Source organism: Petaurus breviceps, unplaced genomic scaffold (assembly GCF_028583685.1).
Source record: "Petaurus breviceps papuanus isolate PSGF00001 unplaced genomic scaffold, PetGlider_PUasm1.0 76, whole genome shotgun sequence".
Classification (NCBI taxonomy): domain Eukaryota; kingdom Metazoa; phylum Chordata; class Mammalia; order Diprotodontia; family Petauridae; genus Petaurus; species Petaurus breviceps.
Window position 1 is genome coordinate 46559303 of NW_027186473.1, and position 12317 is coordinate 46571619.

The 12317-nt window shown below is 38.5% G+C and overlaps 1 pseudogene; it reads left to right on the forward strand.

Moving 5' to 3' along the window:
* The first annotated feature begins 298 nt into the window (after window positions 1-298).
* Window positions 299-8615, forward strand: LOC138174658 (RWD domain-containing protein 1 pseudogene; annotated as a pseudogene).
* Window positions 8616-12317: the final 3702 nt, after the last annotated feature.

Below are 12317 nucleotides of genomic sequence, written 5' to 3' on the forward strand. Positions count from 1 at the left end.
CACTGGGTTGTTGTAAGGATCAGATAATATGTCAAGCCATTTGTAGACTATTCAGTTCCTTCAGTTGTATTCTAAGTAAAAGCAATTTATTCTGTCAAGTATTTATTGGCCTCTTATGTGCCAAGTACCAATGCTGGAGATACAAAGAGTAAAACTTCCTGTGCTAAAAATGTGCTTACATTCCAGTGGAGGAAATAAGCACACGAAAAAGCATGTATATAAATATGTACACAGTAGTTTAGTTTGGAGGGCACTAACAGTTGGAGAGGATCAGGAAAGGCTTCATGCATTGGGGACCATGCTAAGGCCTACAGCTTTAGAAGCTAAGGAGTGTTTGATCCTAGCAGGAACTGGAAGTCCTATGAGGTTAATTGAAGAGGGTGGGGAGTCCACTAGGTCAGATTTGCCCTTATGGAAAATTACTTGGGCTACAGTGTGTTGGATGGATTGTGGTAGGGAAGGGAGTAGGAGACCAATTGGGAGGAGGATGTTGGATCTCTTAAGTGAGATGGCCTGAGCTATGGGAATGGAAACTGCAAGACTGAGCAACAGGATGGTCATCCCCACCATGACAGCACCCCTGCAGTTGTACTTCCCCCTCCCCTGCCCCCCCAGCTAGGCTTGAGTAAGACCCTTCGGGGACACCTAGAAGAGCAGCCAAAATTCTGAATCTCCCAGGAGGGTTAACTATGCCCAAGGCAGGAGGAGCCCTGCCTTCCCCCTTTTCATTTTGGGTGGTTCAGACTAGGCTTCTTGGGTGAATTTTAATTTGTATCACAGATGCAGCCCAGAGTTCCCAGAGACTTTGTCATCTTTGAATGCTCACTCCCTTATACCATATAACCATACTTTGTAGTTTCTGCCTCTACTGTTCACATCTGTCACTTTGCACTCAAAAAATGATGGGTGTGCTATTGGAAAAGATACTGTTCAATTGACCTTGAGTCACTGAGAAAAGTTAAAAGTCTTGGGAAGAGTTTAACCACTTAACAAGCTAGTTTAAATTGCTCACATTGCCTTCATTAGGGGTTTTTTTGTTTGCTTGTTTTTTGCTTTACTTTTTCAAAATGCTTTCCAGAGGAAAACCTCTTAAACATGAAAGATCAGCCACTAAGCTTCCAGTCTACTTGGCATCCTTATGAGGATGACCTGACCTTATTCCAGTCACTTTGAGTTGTAATTGTAGAGCTAAAAGGTACCAGAGAAAGAGGCTCATTTAAAGAAACCTGGTGCCTAGAGGTTAGAATTCACCAAATAGATTTTATGATCTTTTGACCCTGTGGTAGATTTAAAAAAAAAAAAAGCTTAGGCGCTCAATTATGAAAGCAGTAACATCTTTGTAATTTTTCAGGGAAAACCCAAGAGAGCATCTTAGAGATAAGGGAAAGGTGCCTAATATTTAAGTCCTATAAAGGCAAACTATGTGGGATGGGGACAGGGAGCCATCAGGTTAAGAAGGAATTCATAGTATGACAGGAACAAGTCTAGGATGGTTTTCTAGGGTTTGGTCAATGTTTCAAGGCATCTTAGTGTTCAGGCATCTTTTCAGTCACCTCTAGTGCCTACATCTGTAGTATGATTGTTTTGGTTTTTTTTTAATGGAGAGGGGAAGGCTCCTCAGGATCAGAAAAAGGAACTACCCTCAACCTCCTAGAATGTTACAGTATTAAAAATTATGGGGGTGGGAAGTTCAGCAGAGTGAAAGAGGTGTGACATGGGTGGACTCAGAAATAGTATGTTGGATAAAAAGGACAGAACACCTACCCTTGTGCCCTTATGCCCATGAACTGGTTGGCTATCTATACTCATATCCAACTATTGGACAACTACTTGACCTAGAAGGCCAATTAGGTTTAAATGAACAACTGTAGGTTATAAAAAAGTATGGTTGCTGAGACTATAATCCACTTCCCTTAAAATTTTGTAATGCAGGGATGGGATTTAATTGTATCGTTTGGAGATTGGTTTTATACACATACACACAGTCTACCTTCCCTGCAAAAAGAAACATCACCAAAACTGCCTGCCCATCAGAGTATGTATGTCTTTCATTTGTAGTCTCTTCCAGATGGGATCCATCACAGCACCCTCAGTTGAAGTCTGCATATGATCAGGGGTTACTAGAAGTTCCCTTAGAGCCTAGACATTTATAATTATAAACTTCTATATTAGCCCTTTTTTCCTTCCTCCACTCTCTACTTTGCTCCTTTTCCTTTTGCACAAGCCTGACAATCTGCCCCTGGGGCATGGGAGTGGGGAAGAAGCAGGAGTAGGAATTGATTTAGCACACCAGTATGAGCAAGTGTTCAAAATCCAAGTATGGAACTAAGATAAAAATGGCATCATTGAAAATTAGTCTTAACTGAATGCTACTAGGTGGCAGGAAGTGACCGCCCCCCCTCCCCCTTGTCTTCCAACAAGGAAAGAATAATAAAAATATGATAGAACACTTCTTAACGCTTTTCTTTAATCTCTGTAGAAGGGGAATGAGAAATTTCAGCTAAGTTTTCATTCTCAAAACCAGTTCTTTTCCAACTAGACACCAATCCCCAAGTAAGGCAAGCCCCATCAATCAGCTTAAAGCGTTTTTAAATACAGAGATACACCAGAGGCCCAAAGTATTTGTAAAGAAAACTTAATCCAACCATTAGCAAAGTAAAGGCAGAAGTCTAGTCCTAGCTGCCTTCTGAATTTTTCTTTTTTCCTCTGGAGGGGGAAAAACACTTATTCTCAGAAATTCCATCCCTCCCTTTGCGAGATTAAGTGAATCAAGAATGTCCCTATAAAAAACTTGGGAACAATAATGACCAAACCCTTCCTCTTAAAGGTTGCTTGCTAGCAGCCTTGGGAGGAATCCCCTTCTGCCTGGGGGACACCACCAACTTCCAGGGCCTCATCTAGTAACACTACTGCTACAGCCAAAAGGGAGATTCATGGACTTTGGTCACAAAGTGAGGAGCCCTCTCTTGGACACTGGCGTTTGAGGTCTCCCTCTGTCCTTGAAACTGGTCTGTAACGAACTCCATTATCTCGTCATTTTTGCAGTCACAAGGCAAGCCTTGGATAGGGAAGTGATTAAGCTTTTATAATACCTACTATGTACCCTGCTCTTACTGCCTGACAGCCCCATTTTATAGAGGCATCTGAGGCAGTCAGTTTAAATGACTTGCTCTGGGTCATAACAGTTAATAAGCATTTGAGGCCAAATTTAAACTCGTTTTCCTGACTCCAAGTCCACCTCTTTATCCACTGTTCCCCTTCCTGCCTCCCAGCCTGCAGGTCGTCAGAACTTTGGATTAGGGCTTTGAGGCTGACGTCCAGGGTCTTATTTTTGAGTCTCAAGTTACCAGTAGTTTTTGAGAAAACATAATAAAAGGCCTGTCTCAAATCTCTGTTAGTATACACCACTTCAAAGAAACACAAGCTAGGATGGGGGAGGGGAGGGCATAAGGGGGAAGTGAGTGGCGAAAGAAGACAGTACCTTGTAGAAGAAAAACCACCACCCAGTCATATCCCTGCCAGAAGCTTAGTCTGGGATGCAATTTTTTTTTTTGGGGGCAGAAGCAAACAAGCCAGTCAAAGCTGAAGTCTTTTAATTTGGCTTGTTAAGACAACTGAGAATAAATGGCCAACGGATATGAAGAAGCAAATTTCAAAGGAAGAAATCCAAGCCATCAATTACCATGTTAAAAGATGCTTTAAACCATTAAGAATTTTAAAAGTGAAAATTAAAGTAACCCAAGATTCTACCACACACCTATCAGATTTGCAAAGATGACAAGGAAAATAAATGTTAGAAGGACTATGGGAAAACACAAATTCCTTGTAAGTCTTGAAACTTATTGCTTAGCCATTCTAGAAAGCAGTTTGGGACTCTGCCACCAAAGTTACTGAACTGTGCATACCCTTTGACACCACAATACCACTACTGGGTAGTGAAGGGATGAGAGAAATAAGGAAGGACACAGATACAAAAATAATTATCTCAGGGGCGGCTAGGTGGAGCAGTGAATAAAGCACCAGGCCGGGAGTCAGGAGGACCTGGGTTCAGTTCCGGCCTCAGGCACATAACACCCACACCCACACACAAAAACTAGCCTTGTAACCTTGGGCAAGTTACTTAACCCCAATTGCCCTCCAAAAGGCAAAAAAAAAAAAATTTATCTCAGCCCTTTTGGCAGTAACAAAGAACCGGGAATTAAAGGCATGCTCATCAAATGGGGAATGGCCGAACAAATTATGATATATTGATATAATGGAATATTATTGTATGGCAAGAAATGATAAAGGGACAGTTTCAGAGAAACCTGGGCAGATTTGAAAAAAACGATTCAGAATGAAGGGAGTGGAACCAGAACAATTTATATAACAATAACATTGTAAAGAAAAAAATTTTTTTTTGCTTTTTTTGGAGGGCAATTGGGGTTAAGTGACTTGCCCAAGGTCACTCGGCTAGGTTTGTGTGTGTGTGTGTGTGTGTGTGTGAAGTGTCTGAGGCCAGATCTGAACTCAGGTCCTCCTGACTCCAGGGCCAGCACTCTACTCACTGTGCCACCTAGCCGCCCCTCAAGACAAATTTTGATAGACAAGAATTCTGATCAATGCAGTGACCAACCCCAATTGCAGAGAACCTTATGATAAAGTATGCTACCCATCTTCTCTCAGAAATAATAGATTCAAGATGTAGAAAGGCATTTTTGGACATGCCTTGACTAGGCACATTTGTTACAAAGGTTTTAGTTTTGTTTGTCCCCCCAGTGGGTAAAAGAATTGGGAGAGAAGGGTGAATAAATGCATTTTTTTTTTCAGATAAGGCACAACAGAAAAGAAAAATGAAATAAAGAAAAGTTTATAGACTTTCCCCACACAGAAAAGGAAAAGGAAAGTTAAACACTCATATGACGGAACTTAAGGAAAGAGAGATAATGCAGCATTAACCCATTGGTGTAACTGAACACAGAATGATGTGTAAATAGGGTGCTGGTGGGGTGGCTAGGTGATACAGTGAGTAGAGCACTGGCCCTGGAGCAGGAGGACCTGAGTTCAAATCTGTCCTTAGACACTTAACACAAAAACTAGCCCTGTGACCTTGGCCAAGTCACTTAACCCCAATTGCCCTCCAAAAAAAAATAAGGTGCTGGACAAGGAGCCAAGTACTTGCTTTAGGTCTCTCCAGTTTTAGCTCTAAAATTACAGTTCAGAGTGGCTGGAGTAGGTTAGGTCATTTTCATGATGATGCCAAACAGATTAATGTAGTGGCACTTCCCCAATCCATGTAAAAGCAGACTCTGAACAAACTTTGGAGCTGCAGAACCCACAAAATGACCAGGCAAAGGAAACAAAGCAAACAGAAGAACCCAACATTAGACTCCTATTTTGGGGACAAAATAGATCAAAACATGGAACAGGAGGAAGACAGTGAAGTCAGAACTCCTGCACCAAAAGCTTCAAAGGAAAATATCAGCTGGTTACAGGACATAGAGAACTTTAAGAAGCAGTTAAGAGAAGTGGAGGGAAAATTGGGAAGGGAAATGAGATCAATGCAAGAAAATTATGAAATGAGAGTCAACAGCCTGACTGAGGAAAATAACACCTTAAAAAATAGACTAACTCAAATGGCAAAAGAGGCTCAAAAAGGCAATGAGGAGAAGAATGTGTTAAAAAGCCAAATTTGCCAGATGGAAAAAGAAGCTCAAAAGCTCACTGAGGAGAATCATTGCTTCAGAATTAGATTGGAGCAAATGGAAGCTAATGACTTTATGAGAAATCAAGATGATGTTAAACAGATCCAAACAAATGAAAGAATAGAAGGCAATGTGAAATACCTCATGGGGAAAACCACTGACCTGGAAAATAGATCCAGGGGAGATAATTTAAAAATTATTGGACTACCTGGAAGCCATGATCAAAGTAAGAACCTAGAAATCATCCTCCAAGAAATCCTTAAGGAAAACTGATCTTTTAGAACGAGAGGGCAAAATAGAGGTTGAAAGAATCTACTGATCACCTGCTGAAAAAGATCCCAAAAAGAAAACTCCTAGGAATATTATAGCCAGGTTCTGGAATTCCCAAATCAAGGAGAGAATATTACAAACAGCCAGGAAGAACAATTTGAATATTGTGGATACGCAATCAGGATAACTCAGGATCTGGTAGCTTGTACACTGAGGGATCGAAGGGCTTGGAATGTGATATTCTGGAGGTCAAAGGAGTTGGGATTAAAACCAAGAATCACCTACCCAGCAAAACTGAGTATGATGTTTCAGGGGAAAATGTGGTCATTCAATGGAATAGAGGACTTTCAAGCATTCTTGCTGAAAAAACCAGAGTTGAACAGAAAATTTGTCGTTCAGATACAAGAAGCAAGAGAAGCATGAGAAGGTAAACAGGGAAAAGAAATCATAAGGAACTTATCAAAGTTGAACTATTAACATTCCTACATGGAAAAACAATAATTGTAATTTATGAAACTTTTCTCAGTAGTTGAAGGGAATAGAAATATATATATATATACATTATATATATACATATATATATATATGTCTATGTATTAGGGTATATGGGCATATGAATACATATGTGAATGTGTGTATGTATGTTTACAGGTACACATAGAAGGCACAGGACCAATTTAATAAGAAGGGATGATACTTAAAAGGTGAAATTAAGAGGTGAGAGAGGAATATAATGAGAGGAGATGGGGAGAGACGGAATGGGGTAAACTATCTCATATAGAAGAGGCAAGGGAAAAATGGTTACAATGGAGGGGAAGAATAGGAAGGCAAAGGGGAATGGGTCAACCTTATTCTCATTGAATTTAGCTTGGAGAGGGAATGAAATACACACTAAATAGGGAGTAGGGGGGAAGGGGATGAGAGGGGGGATGATGGAAGGGAGGACAGGCTGGGGGGGAGGGAAGTTGGAAGTACCCACTTTTGAAAAGGGACAGGATCAAAGTAGAGAATAGAATGAGGGAGGGAAATATAGTCAGTGTTTTACAATATATCTACTATGTTATTGTTTTGCATTAGCCACACATGTACATCCTATACTGAACTGCTTATCTTCCCAGTAAGGGTGGGTGACAAGGGAGGAAGGGAATGAATCTGAATTCAAAGTTTTAAAATCAAATGTTTAAATATATATACTATTATTAATACTATTTTACATGAAATTGGGAAATAAGATATTCAGGCACTGGGGCATAGAGATCCGTTATGCCCTACTGGAAAAGTGGAAAGGGGTATGGGAGAAAATATGGGAGAGAGCAGATTGGAGGAGGGGATATCCTATGGGACTGCTATTTTGGGGTGGTGGGTAGGGGAAAAACAGAGAGAAAATTTGTAACTCAAAATCTGATGGAAATGAATGATGTAAATCAGAAGTTAATAAAGCATTTGAAAAATAATAAAATATAATAAGGCTCTTCCACTTTTTAAAAAAAGTTTCCTTTTTTTCTCATATAAATATAACTTCCACAGCAAGTTATAATAATGCTTTTCTTATCAAATCCAGAGGTCTAGAAATTTAGTGATAACATTGTGAAAGAGGCAGTGATCCCAACGATCTTCCCCCTTCATGGCAATTCATTTATATGATTAAAGAGAAGAAAACCTCTATTTTTAAAACATGGAGAAGCCATGAGTTCGAGTGCTGGGAAAGCAAAATATGAATTTGCCTATCTACTTTATAGACTGCAGGAGTTTAATTCTAGTTTACACATTTCTGAAATGAGGAAAGAGCCTCCAATTTTTGAGCTTTGGACAAGAGTCTATCTGACATTTATACAGAAAAAAAGAAACCAAGAAAAAATGATTTCACCATGGGGGTCATTATTTATATCAGCTAACCTGCCCAATGACTTTCAAAAATAATAACAATATAATCAGATTGAAGCCAAATGTTATGAAATAACAATGATGGTCCCAGATTCTACATTGGAGCTCTCCATGTTGGAGTGTTCTATGGACCAGAATTCTAGGCCTCAGTGAGAGATGCAAGAAGCAACACAATGAGCTGGAGGACATGAAATCCATCTGCCAGGATTCCTTCATATTATTATCAGAAAATTAAACCAGTGTCACCATTACTGTAACATCTGAAGCAAGAGAAAATGCTAAAACTGTCTAGAAGCCCCTTCAGTTTCCTTATGGGAAAAGGTGCTCAGATGAAATCCTTGTTCCAAAATGTTCTCCCACTAAAATCTAGAAGATGATGTCTGAGATGTAGTAAAGTGATTAAAATTATACTATCAGCTGTTCAATAAAAAAAAGTAAATGAAATTATAGATTGAATCAAAACTAGAAGAGAGGAAGAAACAGAAAGAGGAGCTGAAGAGCATTTTTTCCATGGCATTCCTGGAACAATTAAAAATTTCTCAAGTTGGAAGGCTAAGTTTGATTCAGAGAGAACTCCTGGAAATTAAAGCCAAAAAAAATGAAGGAAGAATCGAGGGGAAAAAAAATAAGTGGAAAACAGCTGTTCCAAACAGATCGTAATCTTGATATATCCGGTCTATTCAGTTCCTAGAGGAAGCTGTCAGAAGCAGAGAAGTGTATGAATCTTTGTTCCAAGAGAACAGGATAATGAGTCTTATGATAATTCTGTTGATTTAGAGAGTGACTAAACCAAGGAGTCTTAAATCTGGGGTCTGTGAACTTGTTTTTTTGTTTGTTTCTTTTTTGTGAACTTATTTTTTAAAAAACATTTTGATAGGAGTAGCTAGTTGGTGTAGTGAATAGAGCACCGGCCCTGGAGTCAGGAGGACCTGAGTTCAAATCCGGCCTCAGACACTTAACACAAAACTAGCCGTGTGACCTTGGGCAAGTCACTTATCCCCAATTGTCCTACCTTGCTCCCTCCAAAAAGAAAAAAAAATTTATAATTGTATTTCAATTAATAATTGTTTTCCTTGAAATTCTTTATATTTAAGCAGTCCATAGGCTTCCTCAGGCTTCCAATGGAATCTATGACACAAAAAAAGTTAAGAACCCCTGTACTAAACTGATTAATGAAGTGGCAGTTAGTAACACAGGAATCCTTCCTTGTATCTCTTATTTGCAGAGAAGCTGAGATGCCACAGCAACCTTTGACAATGTTAAGTGTATAATGGCTGTCATTTTTTTAAAAATTATCTTAATTTTTAGGACAGTGTTCTTCTGATGACTTTCATCATTGTGCTTTAAACTTAAAAAAACGATAATGACTTTCGAGCCCACCCAGGGATGCCAAAAAAAAAAAAATGATTATAACCAAGCATGGACCTATATGAGAAAGCACCTCACTCCGGTTTGTTTCTTTGTTTTAACTTTTATGTTTATTTTTTTTTTTAATTTAAGAAACAAGTATTTTTAAATCAGTATATCTCTTCCACTACCCTTCTCCCCATTAATCAATTTTTAAAATTCCTCAATACATATCTATAGAGTCTGGTAAAATAAATACGTACTTCAGCCACGTCCAAAAATATATCTCTTTCTACCTTTTAAGTTCATCACCTTTTGTCAGGAGAGAGAGGAGTGACATTGTTTCATCTTTATTCTTTTGGACTTATGATTCATCACTGAATCATAAGATTCAGTGATTTAGAATCAGAGTTCTAAAGTCTTTCAGAATTAATTTTCTCTATAATGTTTTTATCATTATATAAATTGTTCTACTTTGTTAATTTTTCATCGGTTCATAAAGGTCTTTTCCATTTCCTTTGAAAACATCCATTTTATCATTTCTTATGGAACAATATTATTCTATTACATTCATATGATACATATGCCCCCTACCCCTTAGTTTCCAATTTTTGACTACCCCAAAAAGAACTGCTATAAATATTTTTGTAGATTTAGATCCTTTTCCTCTTTCTTTGATTTTTTTGGGGTCTAGGCCTGAGTAGTGTTGTCACTGGGTTAAAGGAGATGTACAGTTTGGTAACCTTCTGGGCATAGTTCCAAACTGCTTTCCAAAATGGTTGGACCAATTCATACCTCTACCAACAGTGCAGTTGTGTACCCGTTTTCCCACAGCCCCGCCAACATTTGTAATTTTCCTTTTTGTCATCTTTGCTAGTCTAGCAGCTATGAAGTAGAACTCTAAAATACCTTTAGTTTGCATTTCTCTAATTCTTAATGATCTAGATCATATTTTCTATATGATTGTTGATAAGTTAGATTTCTTCCTTTGAAACTTGCCTGGTTATGTCCTTTAACCATTTATCTATTAGGAAATGGCTTTTAACCTTATACATTTGAATCAATTTCTTATAATATAGCTGTAAATTGTAAAGCACTTGGCACAAAAAGAGCTGCTATAAATATTTTTGTATATTTAGATCCTTCTCCTCTTTCTTTGATTTCTTTGGGGTCTAAGTCTAGTAGTGTTATCACTGGGTTAAAGGTGATGCACAGTTTGGTAACTTTCTGGGCATAGTTCCAAACTGCCTTCCAAAATGACTGTATCAATTCATACCTCTACCAACAGTGCAGTTGTGTTTTTTTCCCCAATTATCCATTTCCCTTCTATTTTTACTACATTGTATTTTGTTTGTGCAAAACCTTTTAAAATTGTATTTAATAGAATTGTTCATTGTTCATTGATCTTCTACCATATGGTTGATCAAGAACTCTTCCCCTACCCATAGATCAGAAAGGTCATTTTTTTTCCTGGATCTTCTAATTTTTGTTTATGAGCAATTTTTTATATCTAGATCACATATCAATTTGAAACTTATCCTGGCATATGGTATGAGGTGCTAGCCTGAACCTTCTGTCCAGTTTTCCTAGCAGTATTTGTCAAATAACGAATCCTTCCCCTAGTAACTAGAGTCTTTCAGTTTCTCAAAAACTATGCTAATGTATTCGTTAGCTTCTGCTAGTGTATACCTAATCTGTTCCAGTAAACAACTTCTCTCTTTTTTAAACCAGTACCAAATCATTTTAATGATTACTGCTTTGTAGTACAGTTTGAGATCAGGTACTGATAGGCCCTCCTACCCTTTCCACTTTTAAAAATTATTACCCTTGAGATTTTTAACTATTTATTCTTCCATAAGAATTTTATTATTTTTTCTACCATGTTTCCCCGATAATAAGACCTATCCCGAAAATAAGCCCTCCCCTTACTGTGTAAGATTCCTCTAAAATAAGCCCTCCCCCGAAAATAAGCCCTCCCCCCAAAATAAGCCCTATTGAGATTGCTACTGTAGTGAAGGTGATCCCCTGCGCTACACCCTACATTACGGTACCCTCTGTATGCACCGTTCCCCCCCGCCCCGGGTGAAACGCACACCGCACTCCGAGCTGCATCCAATCAGAGCTGTAGCAGTGAGCGCGTCATCCTCTTCTTCCCCAGTGATTTGCTTGCTGGCGCCATTGAGAGCAGTGCCGCGGAGGAGAACTGAGGCAGGACAACATAAAAACCTGGTATGTAAGCGGGAGTGAGGGGGCATGATGGAGGATAAAAAGGGCATGATGGAGGAAAAAAGAAGAACTCAGGGGGCATGATGGAGTGAAAAGAAGGACTGATGGTCATAATTTTATTATTCTGTCTGTTTTGACCCCCAGACATGAGTACAAAAAGGAAGAGCTATACTGTTGAGTATAAGAAAGCAATTGTAGAGGAGTCACATGTCATTGCTGTCGATGTTCATTAAAATAAGCCCTCCCCTGAAAATAAGCCCTATGGTGTTTTTCTGTCCAAAAAAATTAATAAGACAGTGTCTTATTATTGGGGAAACATGGTAGCTCTATAAAACATTCTTTTAGGATCTTGATTGATAACAGCATTGAATTAATTAATTTAAGCAATATTGCCATTTTTATTATATTAGCTCAGTCTACCCACAAACAATTAATATTTCTACAATTATTTGACTCTGTCTTTATTTTATAACTAAATTCACATAGTTTCTGGGCAAATCTTAGAAAAAGAAACTTTCAAGTATTTTATAGCTTCTATAGTTATTTTGAATGGAATTTCACTCTCTAGCTCTTCTTTCTGTGATTTTGCTGTGATTTTGTCAACCTCTCTGTCAGTAGATGGTGTTTGAGAGATGCCATGGTCCCCAAACTCATCAATTTACATTCAACTTGGTGAAGAGCCCCTCTGACTCAGTGATAGGTAGCCTGGTCCTTGGAAGACAGACCTAGAATCTGTCACCAGGATTATTCTTCAGTAAGCTAAAAATAAAAAAAACAAACCTAAAATATTAATGAAGGTTAATGTGGTTTAGTAGAAAACTGGGAATTGGTCAAGTCATTTAACCTCTCTCTGCCTTCCTCATCTGCAAAATGGTTGTGATAATAATAGCACCTACCTCATAAAAT